General features: G+C 37.6%; 1 protein-coding gene across 2 annotated transcripts in view; it reads left to right on the top strand.

The window, feature by feature from the left end:
• CDH13 (cadherin 13) overlaps positions 1-12,401 on the top strand; it is a 427,603-nt gene that overhangs the window by 133,016 nt on the left and 282,186 nt on the right. The gene's annotated exons all lie outside the window — the stretch shown is intronic.

Raw genomic sequence — 12,401 nt, 5'->3', positions numbered from 1 at the left:
TGCGTCCACACATTTCTTCTGCTGAGAGGAGTGACAAAATATGTCCCCAGTGCGGTTTTTATGGGTCCCTGTTCTGTGCCAGGAAGATTTCTTGAGAATCGGCTCTAGAGAATGAGCATGCTATCTTCCTCTTTGATGTGCTGCCCAGGGACATCAAAGAAAAACTTATATACAAAATACATCCTCTTATTAAGTGCTTTGTTTAGAAATCACAGTTACAATTAATATAATTTGAGGTTGTATTTTTAGATTAAATCATTTTAATTTTCAATTCCATTCCTATTTTTTGATGGTGTTTTATCCATATCACTATAAAGCTTCATTCCTGAAATAAGCAGTCTGAGCACAGTGCATAATCTATCCTTATTTCACATGATGATACTTTCCTATTTGGATCTTTTCAATTGAGTGCCTTCTCTATCACCACTGGAGCTTACTGTTTTGAAGAAAGAGGAATGTATTACAGTAAGCAGTGTGGCTTTACTGGCTTGCAAACATTGTTCAACCTTGTGAAGCAAGATCGGGCTCTCTAATGTAAAATGCATTACTGCTAACACTGGGAGATTCAATTATAATTTTTCTCTTCCGAGACACCTTTTCTGAAACAGTGATGGGAAAAAGTAAACTTCTGAAAGTTTGAAAGAATGGTGAATTAACATTTTGCAACTTGCACTGTTTTCTGTGACAGTGTCCTGCAGTGGATGGGTCACTTGCCTGCACAAGCGGCAATGAATGAACAAGAATGTTTCAGCAATAAAGGGTTTAATTTGTGATAATCCTAAGTAATGATAACGTTGAAGAGAACAACGTTTCCAATTCACTTTTTTACTCGAGTTTGAAGCCAGCACAGTGAAGCGCTTGAAAGAAAACTTGGGGGGAAGTAAACCAAAACATCAAAGCCCCACGCTATGGGGCAATTGAAAAGCCCCTGGAGCTCACAACAGGGGGACTCTGCACTGGCTTTGGTGGTGAAGTATCACTGTTCTTAAGCTTCACCACCCGTTTTTGGCAGAGTTGTTGTGTGGTGGCAGCAGGTCAGGCTTCCCCCTGTGCACTGCATCAGGTGCTGGAGAAGAAGGGCTGCTGGCCGAGGGCAGCTCCAGGGGATGCCAGGGCACTGGAGCTAATGTGCTAAACAGCAGGGCACTATGTGATGGGAGGAGGCAATCAACCTCTAAACTCAAGGCCTGGAGCTGCTGTTTAGAAGGGAATGTTCCCTGTCATGCCTTTGCTGTTCCCTCTGTGTCTCTGTTGGACTCTTGGGGTGTGAGTTGTATTACCCTTTGTTGTGCTGTGTACGTGGCTCACAGGTAGCTCTGTAGCAGCCACTTGGGGTTGTTAGCAAGAGCCCACCTGACTCAGGCACCAGCAGCAACTTCAGGAATAGTGGAAAACAGAGAGAGGCAGTGAGCGTCAAAGAACTCTTCCTTCTTTCTTACGCATTTTGGTAACGGCTCTGGCACTGAAAATCACTGAAATAATGACACTGAAATGTCCATTGAAGCAAGATATAGCTGTGTCTACTCTAGAGCTTTTGTCAGTATGGAAATGTCAGAAAACATTACATTCAGAGCACAAATTGCAACTACAGACCTGACAAAGTACATTTTGAGCCGTGTACTCAAGTGTAATGCTTGAAACATATTCCAAATTGGCGAGCTGCAACCAATCATGGAACAGAACCAGTGCTCCAAAAAACGGACAGAGCCAATATTGAAATCTGAATAATCACAACTACATTTTCATAGTAATTTAAGTGGAGGAAGCATTGGCAGAAATTCATGAATAATTTACATATAAGAATTTAACAATCTGTGGTGAATGGAAAAGTAAATGGCGAAGCCGATAAATAAATGATTATTCTGAATTACTTGCTTTGCCCTGATGTTTGCTAAGGAGTGTCTTTTTCGGACCTTCTTAAAATGCTGCATTTAAATTCCTGACTCTCAGGTAAATACTGCCCTAAAGGAGTAGCAAAAGCTTACGTATTTGCCAGAGGATTTAAAAAATAAATAAAAGCCAAAAGTAAATATGAATCCATAATGTGGGCTGTTTTATGGGAGGAACGTATAAAAAATCTCATTTGACATGCAGCAGCTGCAGTGAGAAATGTTAGAATTTATATATATCTATAATAGTGAGCTACGCACTGCATTAGATTTTTATTAATTATGTATAAAGTTTTAAGATTTATGGTGGAAGTAATATCTGAAAAGAAAAACCCATAATTCCCTTCTGTGCCTTTGGGAATGTGGACTTCTTTTAATAAGCAAGAAATTAATTTACAGAGCACCAGTATTTGTTTCTGCATAGAAGTGATATTGGGTCCATTAAAAAAAAAAATGTTTATCTGTGTTTTTTTTTTTTTTAATGGAGTTCCGATGCTTTTGTACTTTTTGTAGACTTCTTTAATCTCATTGTTTGTTTGTCTTTTTTATCACTCAAATACTGCTCCTGAGACACCTCCTAAGCAGCATTATGTGTTTGTTTCTTGGGGTCACTCTTTATAATGCACCTTTCAGACCTGAGGCAATAACTTTTTGACCCAACTTTTCTTTGATATTTGAAAATTTGCGTTTTTCTTCTTTTTTTTTTTTCCTGTTTAAACTACAAATAAAATCCCTTAGTGTTAGTAGGTTATTCTGTGCCACCTGGAATTAAAAAATTGCTTTTGGAGAGAAGTAAACAAAGAAACAAAGCCTGAAATGTTGCCTCTTCCACATGTATAGTGCTAGTATTATCTTTCTCCAGGAGCTCAGCAACAGGAGCAATCATTCTGAGATTTTGAGAATTCACTCAAATGAAGCATAACCCTTTTGAGTGTGTTAATTCCATTTGTCTCTTAACCACAATGTTGTAAAGTGTTAGAGACTGTAACTGTAGGTTCCTGTTTTGTCCTATTGATGTTACAGTGTCGTATCACTTATACTAACTGGAAAAGAAGGGATCTCTGCCTGTGAAGAGGCTGATCCATGTTAAATAAACAGTGCCTAGCTGGGAATTGGAATTGGACACTGGCATTTGAAGCTGCTTTGATGAACCCCCTAACCAATACTGACACATTTGTGTCCTTTTTCCTTTGCTGTCATGGCGGTGAATGATAGTGTTAATAGAAAAAGATGGCCATTTCCATTTTATTTCATTCCTAATGATAAAAGGCACTTGGTGCCCTGTTCCCAAATATTACTGTTCAGTTGCTCTCCACATCCAAAATTTGGTATGACTCAGGTTGGTACTGCTGAATTTCAAACATCCTTACTTAATCCTAAGTACCAATTTTGGCTTCCCAGTCTAACACTTTCAATATTTTATATATGTGCTTGCCCTCAAGATGAACTTTCTCAGGTAGTTACTGTATCTGTGCCTGATTTCTGTGGGCCATAGTGTGTATTCTGAACAAATGAATTTTCAATACTAGTAGCCAAAATCCATTTCAGTGTGAATAAAACACTGTCTGCTTCTGCACAAAGAGACAATGAAATAAATTTAGCATGCCTTTGCCTGTGGAAAGCTCTGCTGTTTCTGAGAGTGACAGTCTTTGTAGCACTGTTGTCAAACGTTCTTTCAGGTGGTAGTTGATTTCCAGCCTTTTCTACAAATGCCTATCAACTATCCTTAAAGTTCTGGCTTTCTCCCCAAACAAACTTTGATGGTCCTGTCAAAATGTCTGCTGTTCTTCTAGGGTGCACAGCTTCACAAATGGTGCTGATTCAGACCATTATGTGTGAGTAGCATCCTACAGACCCACAGCCAACTGGCAGATTGCAGCGGTCAAGGTCTCTCTCAGTTCTTGTATTGGCTTAAAGCAGGCTGGTGATGTGACCTCACAAGTGTAATTCTCAGTTACAGAAGCTAGAGCTTCTCATATGTCAAGTTGGGATAGACTTGGTTTATTTTCCATAACTATAAAAGAAGGTGTTACAGATACTTGAAGGAAAAAAAAAGAAAAAGATTAAAAAAAAGGGAGGAACAGCAACAATCAAAACATAACAACGCAGAGAAATACAGAGTATCCTTCTGGAACAGCAAGTGAGTGCAATAATGAAATAGATTTTAGTACTCGTGTTTTGGAAGCCAGGGGATGAGTCTGGATTTGGTAAGCAGCTCTGGAAAATTAGCTGAGTTGAGCAGTATAATGGACTGTCAGTTACTGTATAGGAGCCTCCTATGGAAAAATTATGTCTGCTGAGGAGTTGGTGGAAGGAATGCATGCAAGTGTAAACCACTGTAAGAAAAACGTTCCCTTGAAGAACTGAGCAAATTAATTCTCATTGCTTGCTCAGTCTTTGTTCTCAAGGTGTGAGCCAACTACAGTAGCTTAGAGACCGAGCACACTGATGAAGTAAAAGGTTGGTCTGCAGAGACAAAGACGTGGACAATTGTAGAGGGTATGAATGTTGTTTCTTATTCAGTCGTAGTTAGCCAGCTAAATAAATTTCCATAAGCCACTGCTGCTGTACTCTGACTCCTTCTGCAGAGAAATATTCTCTTCTGACAGAGTTGGGATTTATCTAGAATGACTGCTCAGTGTGTAGGAAATGGGCAGCAGCTTTGTGTTTTTGCCAGTCCAGGATCCAGCTTGCTCTCTATAATTTAGTCTTCTATGAGAGCTTCCATAGTGAAGAATGTATTCATTCTAGACTTCTCTGGCAAAACTTCAAAATATTAATGAACTTGTATCAGGGCTGTACTGAATCTGGATTTGTTTAGCCTTCAGCTTTGCAGGGAAAATTTTAATAATGAGGTTTGGGAAACAAAAGTCTCGGAGGTGATGATTAAGAGCTTACATTCCTAAAATAATAGAAGATGAACAACTTAAAAGCATGATGTTAACAGTGCACCTATATCATTCTACACTGAAATACAATAGCAGGCATTGTCCATAAAATAATATCTCATTAGTTTCAAGAAAGAAGGAGTTCATAATAATAGAATATTTATGCTAAACAGTGAGGGACTGGGGAGGAGATTGAAAGTTGTCTAGCAGGCTGAATACACAGAGCATTTGGTACTTGAAAACTAATTTTATTTTTAGTTAATATTCATTGATGCAAGTTCTAGTCTATTGTTAAATGATTCTAGTGAATAATTACATCAATTACTTTGAAATGTTTAAGACAAGCGTGGAGTTGTAAAACCAGTATTTGTTACTGGAATCATCACCAAAGCAGCATTGTGGAAATCATGTTGACACTACAGTTTGATCATATTCTTGGAGTCTGCAGGGTTCTCAGTGTGTACTCAGAACTGCTTCTTTGCATCGTATTTACATGCATTATGTAACCTCATTTTCTTGGGAACTGTAAGAAAGTGTATGGCATTTCTGTATTCTCATTTCCCTGGGATTTGTCAGCTTTTGAATGTGACCCATCTGCTGATGAGTGAATGACAACTGTTTATTCCAGAATAAAGCATGAGCTAAAATGCAAACATGCAGCCTCCAGAAGCACTGAACTAAGTTTAATTAGCTGTAGCATTCATTTAAACGTCAAACTATGAAGTTAACTCACTAGTTTTTTGCTGGATGCGTGCTAGTCGGGGGAACTGATGATATTTGTTGCTAGATTATGAGAAGGCATTTCTGACAACCTTTCTGTTCCTAAATCTGTAAATGTCTCATATGTGCTCTCTGATATGGCATAATTATTTATGTCTCAGTTCTCAGATAGAAATACTACAAAGTTGCTAAGGATCCATGTGTAAAAATATATTACACTGTGTGACTAGAAAACTTCTGGCAAATCACGTTTTCTAAATGAATTTTCAGCTTATTATGGTTGTAGCCACAAGCAAAGTGCAACACAAATGAGATGTATCAGTGTTTAGAAGGATGGCACTTTACTGTGTCACAAGCAACTAATTCTTTGGAAGAAGATTTGAGCTGGAAAAAGGCACAGATTTAGTGATTTATAAGCAGTTTAAAACCAGAAGCAAGGTAAAGATTGACTTACCATTTTTAACCTGCTAAGTATTGTAATCATTACAGTTTTTCTAATGTGAAAGAAAAGAGACGGTTACTCAAACAGATATGGTCACATTTCTGCATTTTAGCCCTGCTAAGGCAGGAGTTGAGCAAATCTATATCATTAATTCCCAGTGCAGTCATCAGAGTATTTGCAGTGTATATTGTAAATATACCAGGCCTATGAGAAGGTGAGAAACGGTGCATTTCTCATCTGTTTGTCTTGGAAAAAAAGAAAGCATGGTAAACGTTAGATTTTATGAAGTAAAGGAAACGAGTAAGTGTAAATCTGGCACTGAATGACTGGTAACTTTTGTTGTGCTGACAACTACACTTGACACATGGAGCTCACTTTGTCTTGGAATAACTGTATAATCTGTTAAATCTAGGGGAATACTTAACATGTTAATAACATTTTAGTTGTATATTGATTAGCACGTCAGCAGTGTAACTACTCTATGGTGGGCTGGCATCTTGACTGATGTCTCCAGTGTGATCAATTAAAATAAATATGACACTGATAAGAAATATGAGAAATATTATTCACTGGAGGTATTCTGTTCTCCTTAATCTCTACACTAGAGATGCTTAGTTTTCATTTCTAGCATAATGCTTTTGTTCAAACTGTCCCGCTGTGGGCATTCATGTCTGGAATGCTGGCTTGGATAACAGTTACACCTTTTTTTGTTGACTATGGAGTTTAAAATAATGACAAATTCTATTGACTGACTGCAGCTTTCTGCACACACTGTAGGTTGTCGGCCTAATCCATACTTTTGAAGCTGACAAAAAGAACTGGAATGGAACACTACACTAATTTTAACCTTAGCTTGTGTGCTGGCAACATTGTGGACATGTTTACATGAAAGTGGATATTCATGTTTGGAAACCAGCAAGCAACCGAATGACAGTAGCACTCACTGTATCTTTGAAATGTAGAATTTTCTTAAGTAATTAACATGTTTTCAGTGTCATTTGCTTCATATGCTGTACCACTTCCTTAAATGTGAGCCTCCATGTAGCAATACCACCCTTTGTAGAAGCAAACAGGAGCAGCGGTATCACCTGGCTCATCAAATAATTTTTATTGAATTTTACACATTTTTTTAATGTTATTATTGTTTTTTACTATTATTTTTACTTCGTTATTAAAAACAAGCAGAAACCTCAGTAGCCTGACGATCTTTTCTTGGTTTATGTAGGTAAACAAATTTCTGGTTCCTTTAAATGATCTTGACTGACAGAATTTACTTTCCCTCAGGTCAGCTCCTTTGTGCAAGATGCCAAAGACTGTCTTTCTTTAAAGTATAAAGCCTGTGTTTGATGTGAATAGAAACTGTTCTGGGAATGACTGCGTAGAGCAAGATTACATGCTGCAGTTTTAATTACATTGTTCTCAGCAGTGCTATTTGTCTGATCTTAGTGTGAGAGTCAAAATTCAAACCAAGGTTATTTGGTCCTGTAGCTGTTAGTCAAGCTCTGGTATTGTTTGAAAGAGATAACGATAAATTGAGCAAGTTTAAAATCCAGCAGAGTTTTGAGAGGTGGCTTTCCTGCTTAATATCACAGAAGTTTTTACTTTACAGACTACAATTAGGAGGTTGATTTTCTGTGCTTTTTAGCATGGTTTTTGTTGATTGTGTTGATGATTGTGTGCATGATTGTGTTGATGCATGAATAATGATAACTTTGCAAACTTATATGTATATAGGTTAGATTTTTGAAGGTATTCTCAAAGGCTATTCATAAACCTCGACCAAGGGTTTTATTTCAATAACTGTGTTTTTAGACTGATGGCTGAAAAGAAGCTTGGGTCCACTACTACTGCATTTATTGGAGCTATATGGAAAAGTAATATTTCTACTGGTAACTCTAAAAAAATGTTGAGAGGACTCACTGGAGAGAACTCAGTTAAAAGCACTGGGAGAAATTTCTCTGTCAGGACCATTGATGGAGAAGATGAGGTGAAGGTTGTACCCATAGAAGCAGGAGGATCTTTGTTTCCATTTATTGCTGGGAATGTTGAACTATTCACTGGTTTAATGGCTTGAGAACATTTTCAGGCATGGCATTAGTCATTCAGCAGCAGGAAAAATAGACCAGCAACCTACAGTGTCCATTTTGAAAGGAAAATATTACACACTGGATTTATTACTCACTCTTATTTTCTTTTATGTATTGTAAATGATGTGTCATTCCCTATTTCAGAAAGAAACTCCTATCAGTGAGTGCTATTTGGAAATTAGTTGCACAAAGCACAAACTGAAAGCTTTATTTCTGAGGATACCTTTAAGAAAACATTACTGCACATGAAGGACTTTTATTGTGATTATGATTCCAGAAGGGCAGCTGTATATAGATGTTCATGCAATTATGTTTCTGCAATGTTTCCTAGTGTGCAATGGCCAATAATTTTGCTTCTTGGTCTTAAGGTCCTTGAATTAAGACTTGAATTTAGTCTTGAAGTTCAAGACTTGAGTCTTAATGTTGGGAAGCAGTCTGTGCAAATCTCTGTTGAATTATAGATTAGATAGAATTTCACACAGAAGATGAAACCATAAGCCATGATTAAGATGGAGTCAGTGCTGCCTCCAGACAGTATTTCTGAGTAATGTATGAAAGGCACTTTGTGTTGGTAGCTTGTTTAATGGACAGCTCCTGCACTTTGAGTTTGCCTTACTGTACTGCAAGTATGAGAGACCAAGTAATACTTGTTCCTCCCCATTCTCCAAATACTGGAAGTGTGCTGGGATGTGAGTGACTGTTGACTATAGGGTGAAAACCAGTAATTTCTTCTTCTGTCCTCAAATCACCAAGGTATTCTTACTTCCTACTGAAGAAGCATACTAAGCAGTCATTCTCCAATGAGACCAGGTACTTCATTTATGCCCTTCAGTAAGCTTCTTGCTTATGGCCTAGACTTCAGTCAAATGTAAATATCTGCATGATTCAGTCTGTTCATTTAATAGTACATCAGAATTTCAAGTGATTAACTTTAGGCTAATAAAAAACTGGTCTTAGGAAAAAATTAAGAATAGCATGTGTTACAGAAACAAATAGAAAAGAAAAGAAAAAGAAGTTAGAACAGGTCACATTAAGATGTGACAGATCACCGTAATTATAACAAACTGACCTTCAAGACAAACTGTTTTATTTGTGAACTTAAAGGAAAAAACACCATGACTTGCAGTTAATTACCTAGTTAAATGAAAATCTTTACTAAATAAATTTGTGGCTTTGCAGACATTTTTACAAACGTGCTGGTGTAAACGAGGTACTTCTTGTGCCCCTTGACGCCGTGGTTATTCCCTGCAGTTGTTACTTTCCTTTTGCTTGATGTTACTTTTTGACATCTGCTGGCAGCAATTTATTTACATAGTTAAACCTCCTGGGACCCAGCTTCTTCTGCTGGGTATAACCTCAGCTGATTCGTTTTTAATAAATTACATATATCAAGCAATTTGTCTTGGGTAGCATTTAGGGTAACTGCTCAAAGATCAGATCTGTGTTTATGCAGAAGCCAAGAAAATGCATGGTCGGGAGTATGCTGCCTCTTGAAGTTTTATTCATCCAGGATTCAAGAGAAATAATGCGGTATATCCCACTGGGAAGTCCTGTATGAACTCAGACCTTCCCATCTTACTTGGCTCTAGGATACAATTAATTTTGGATCAACAAACTTCTTGCAGTAATTTGTAGGACTGCAACATATTGAATACATTTGAATGTGTTTGATTCTGTCTGCTTGTGTCTTGGAATCAGCCTGTGAAAATGTTGTATGAATCTAAAATTAATTTGATTCTACGTTCTCCTGGGATTCTTAGCAAAATGTTATGTTAGTCTGCAGAAATGGAAAAGTATGGATCATTTGCATTGTGATGGGAAACAATTTCATTGAAACTAACAAAGTTTAAAAGAGTCTTTTCTACATATCCCTTCTGGATTCAGACTCTTTTAGACTGTTCAGAATCAACACCATTAACAGTGAAATGTCATATTCCCCCATAGATGTGACAGCTCCTTTGAGACTGGCTACACAAGTGCAGTACTGCTTTGAGTCTGCATTTCCAAAGGGACAACAACTCCATTTAAACTGAGCTACGTGTTGTGCTCAGCACATCAATGACAGTGTTATACATCTACAGTTTTGACTTTTATTTTTGTCTTCAAACAGTCACTAATACCACATTTTTTTACTGAAAAAGTAAATTTTCTCCAGGGCTTAAAACAGGCTATAGTAACACCATGACTATAATGCAACCACTAACCTAAGCAATCAGTCAATAACATGCCCACATTGTAAAAAATAAATTGAGATAACTTCCAGTTGACAATAACTCATTACAGCTCCTTCCACTTGATTAGGTTTTTGCCCCAAATGAGACAACAGGCAACAAAAGGATACATGAAGACATCATGCAGTGTGAGCTGGCACAGAGTACCTTCAGTCATGAGGGTTCTGTTTATATTTTCTCATAATTTCAAGCAGTCAAAGGCTGCTGATGGAGTCCTGTTTGGGAAGGGAATTTGCTGAAGAACATGAGATGCATTTGAAAAATCCTTCTGTCTGGGAGGGAGAAAAGATGAAGCATAAGTCAAGAAACACAAGGACGTGTACTTGCTAAAAAAGGCAGGAATATTTAATTTTGGTGTTGATAAAACTTCACTTTCTTCACTCTGCTCCGTGAAAATACTCATGGAATTCCCAACCAACATAACTTCTGGTTACGGGCAGAGTTGTTCACCTCTAGCTGGGTGTACATGATGCCACACCAATGCCTAGCCAAGTGTGATCTGCTAAGTAGGAGCAGAAAGGCAGAGAGCAGGATGAGATATGCAAATATATCAGAATGCAGCACTCAGTATAGCAGGAGGTGAGCACAAGACACAGCAGAGAACCGCTGAGGTGGTTCTTCAGTGGGAAGGTAGTTGTTCATTCTGGATCCACACATAACACTGATTACATAGAGGCAGAGTAAGCCTTTAGTTCAATGTCACTTATGGATCAGTTGAAGTGCACTAGAGAATTTCAAAGCATTAATAATTTCTCCACCTCTCAAATACTGTTGGTGTGGCCAGGTAACATGGAAGAGGGACCAATGTGTTTATTTTCATCTATCATGCTGCATTTTTCATCGGCTGTGGCTGGATTCTGGGTGAAATCCTGCCCCTTGGGGGAAGCTTATCTAATATCTGTGGTGTATTCTTCCCATGTATTTTTACAGTGCCAAAAAGCACTGTTATTACTGATAGCTGCAGTGCATGCAGTTGAAAGGATATTCTCTGAAGGGCAGATAGGTACTTCCTAGTGCCCGCTAGATGAACTATTGGCCTAATTTGCACATTTTAACAGAATATGCTCAGATCTCATCCTCACACAGAAATTGCGTGGAGATGTTTGTCAGTTTAGATAATTTGTTTTTTGTAGACATTATAAATGTGTGCAAGGATCAAGCCTGTTGTTTAGGTCTTGTTCTTTCAAAGAAGCTGAATATAGATGTGCATTTGCATGTTCAGCAATCCTTAAAATATTCTGATGAACATTGTTCTGTTGTTTATTTCTCCACAGTTTTTGACTATCTATATGCTAAATAAGTCATCATTATAAATTATTTCGAAGGGCACATAAAGAAAGATGCATAGAACAGAATCATAAACGTGCAATAGAAGATAATAGCCCACCACTCTTTGATGGATTTTTTGAGATCATTCTGTAACAATTCTTTTGCATAACCAGAACTTAACATTGAACTGTTAAAAAAAAGAAAACCAAACCAAAACAAAAAAGCAGCACAAAGAATTTTCATAAAACTCCTTCTGTTGGTTTTCTTAAACACCCAGTAAGATTTTTTTTGTGTGTATGAAGAAATCTTTCAGTCCTGCTTGCAGCTTTTCTAAGGCACAATTTTATCATTTCTAGAACACTTTTAGATATGAATATATGAACTCATGTTTGAAGGGAAAAAAGCTTAAATTTTCTATAAAATTGATCTTTGCTCAGTTTTGTTGTTTTTGTTGTTTCCTTCTTTACTTTCCAATTAAAAATGCATACTGTTGTGGTGGTAAATCCTTGCTAAACATGCCAAAGATAGGAAGATGGAAATATGGGCTGAGACAAAAAAATCTGATATGCTCTGCTTTCCAGTGAAGGTTTGGAACTGGTCACCCAATGATACAGGTCCAAATGCATGTAAATGGAAACCTCAGAATGGAAATCTGAGGAGGGATTTTCTAAAGTGAACTTGCAGCTTCTTCATTATGGATGTTTGTAGCTTGGAAGGAAACAATACTGTTGCTTGCTCCCAAAATCTGTTTGTGGAGTGAAAGCAGTGACTTCCTAGCAGTGTTTCTGTGCCATTCATTCCCTGTTTTCATCTCTCTATGTATGTTCTAATTGCCGTATGCCCTAAGAAATTATTTTCCTTCAAGAGGTTGGAAT

Source organism: Cyrtonyx montezumae, unplaced genomic scaffold (assembly GCF_038088225.1).
Source record: "Cyrtonyx montezumae isolate F1298 unplaced genomic scaffold, pur_monq_1.0 scaffold_17, whole genome shotgun sequence".
NCBI lineage: Eukaryota > Metazoa > Chordata > Aves > Galliformes > Odontophoridae > Cyrtonyx > Cyrtonyx montezumae.
This window is presented reverse-complemented; position numbering and strand designations above follow the sequence as displayed.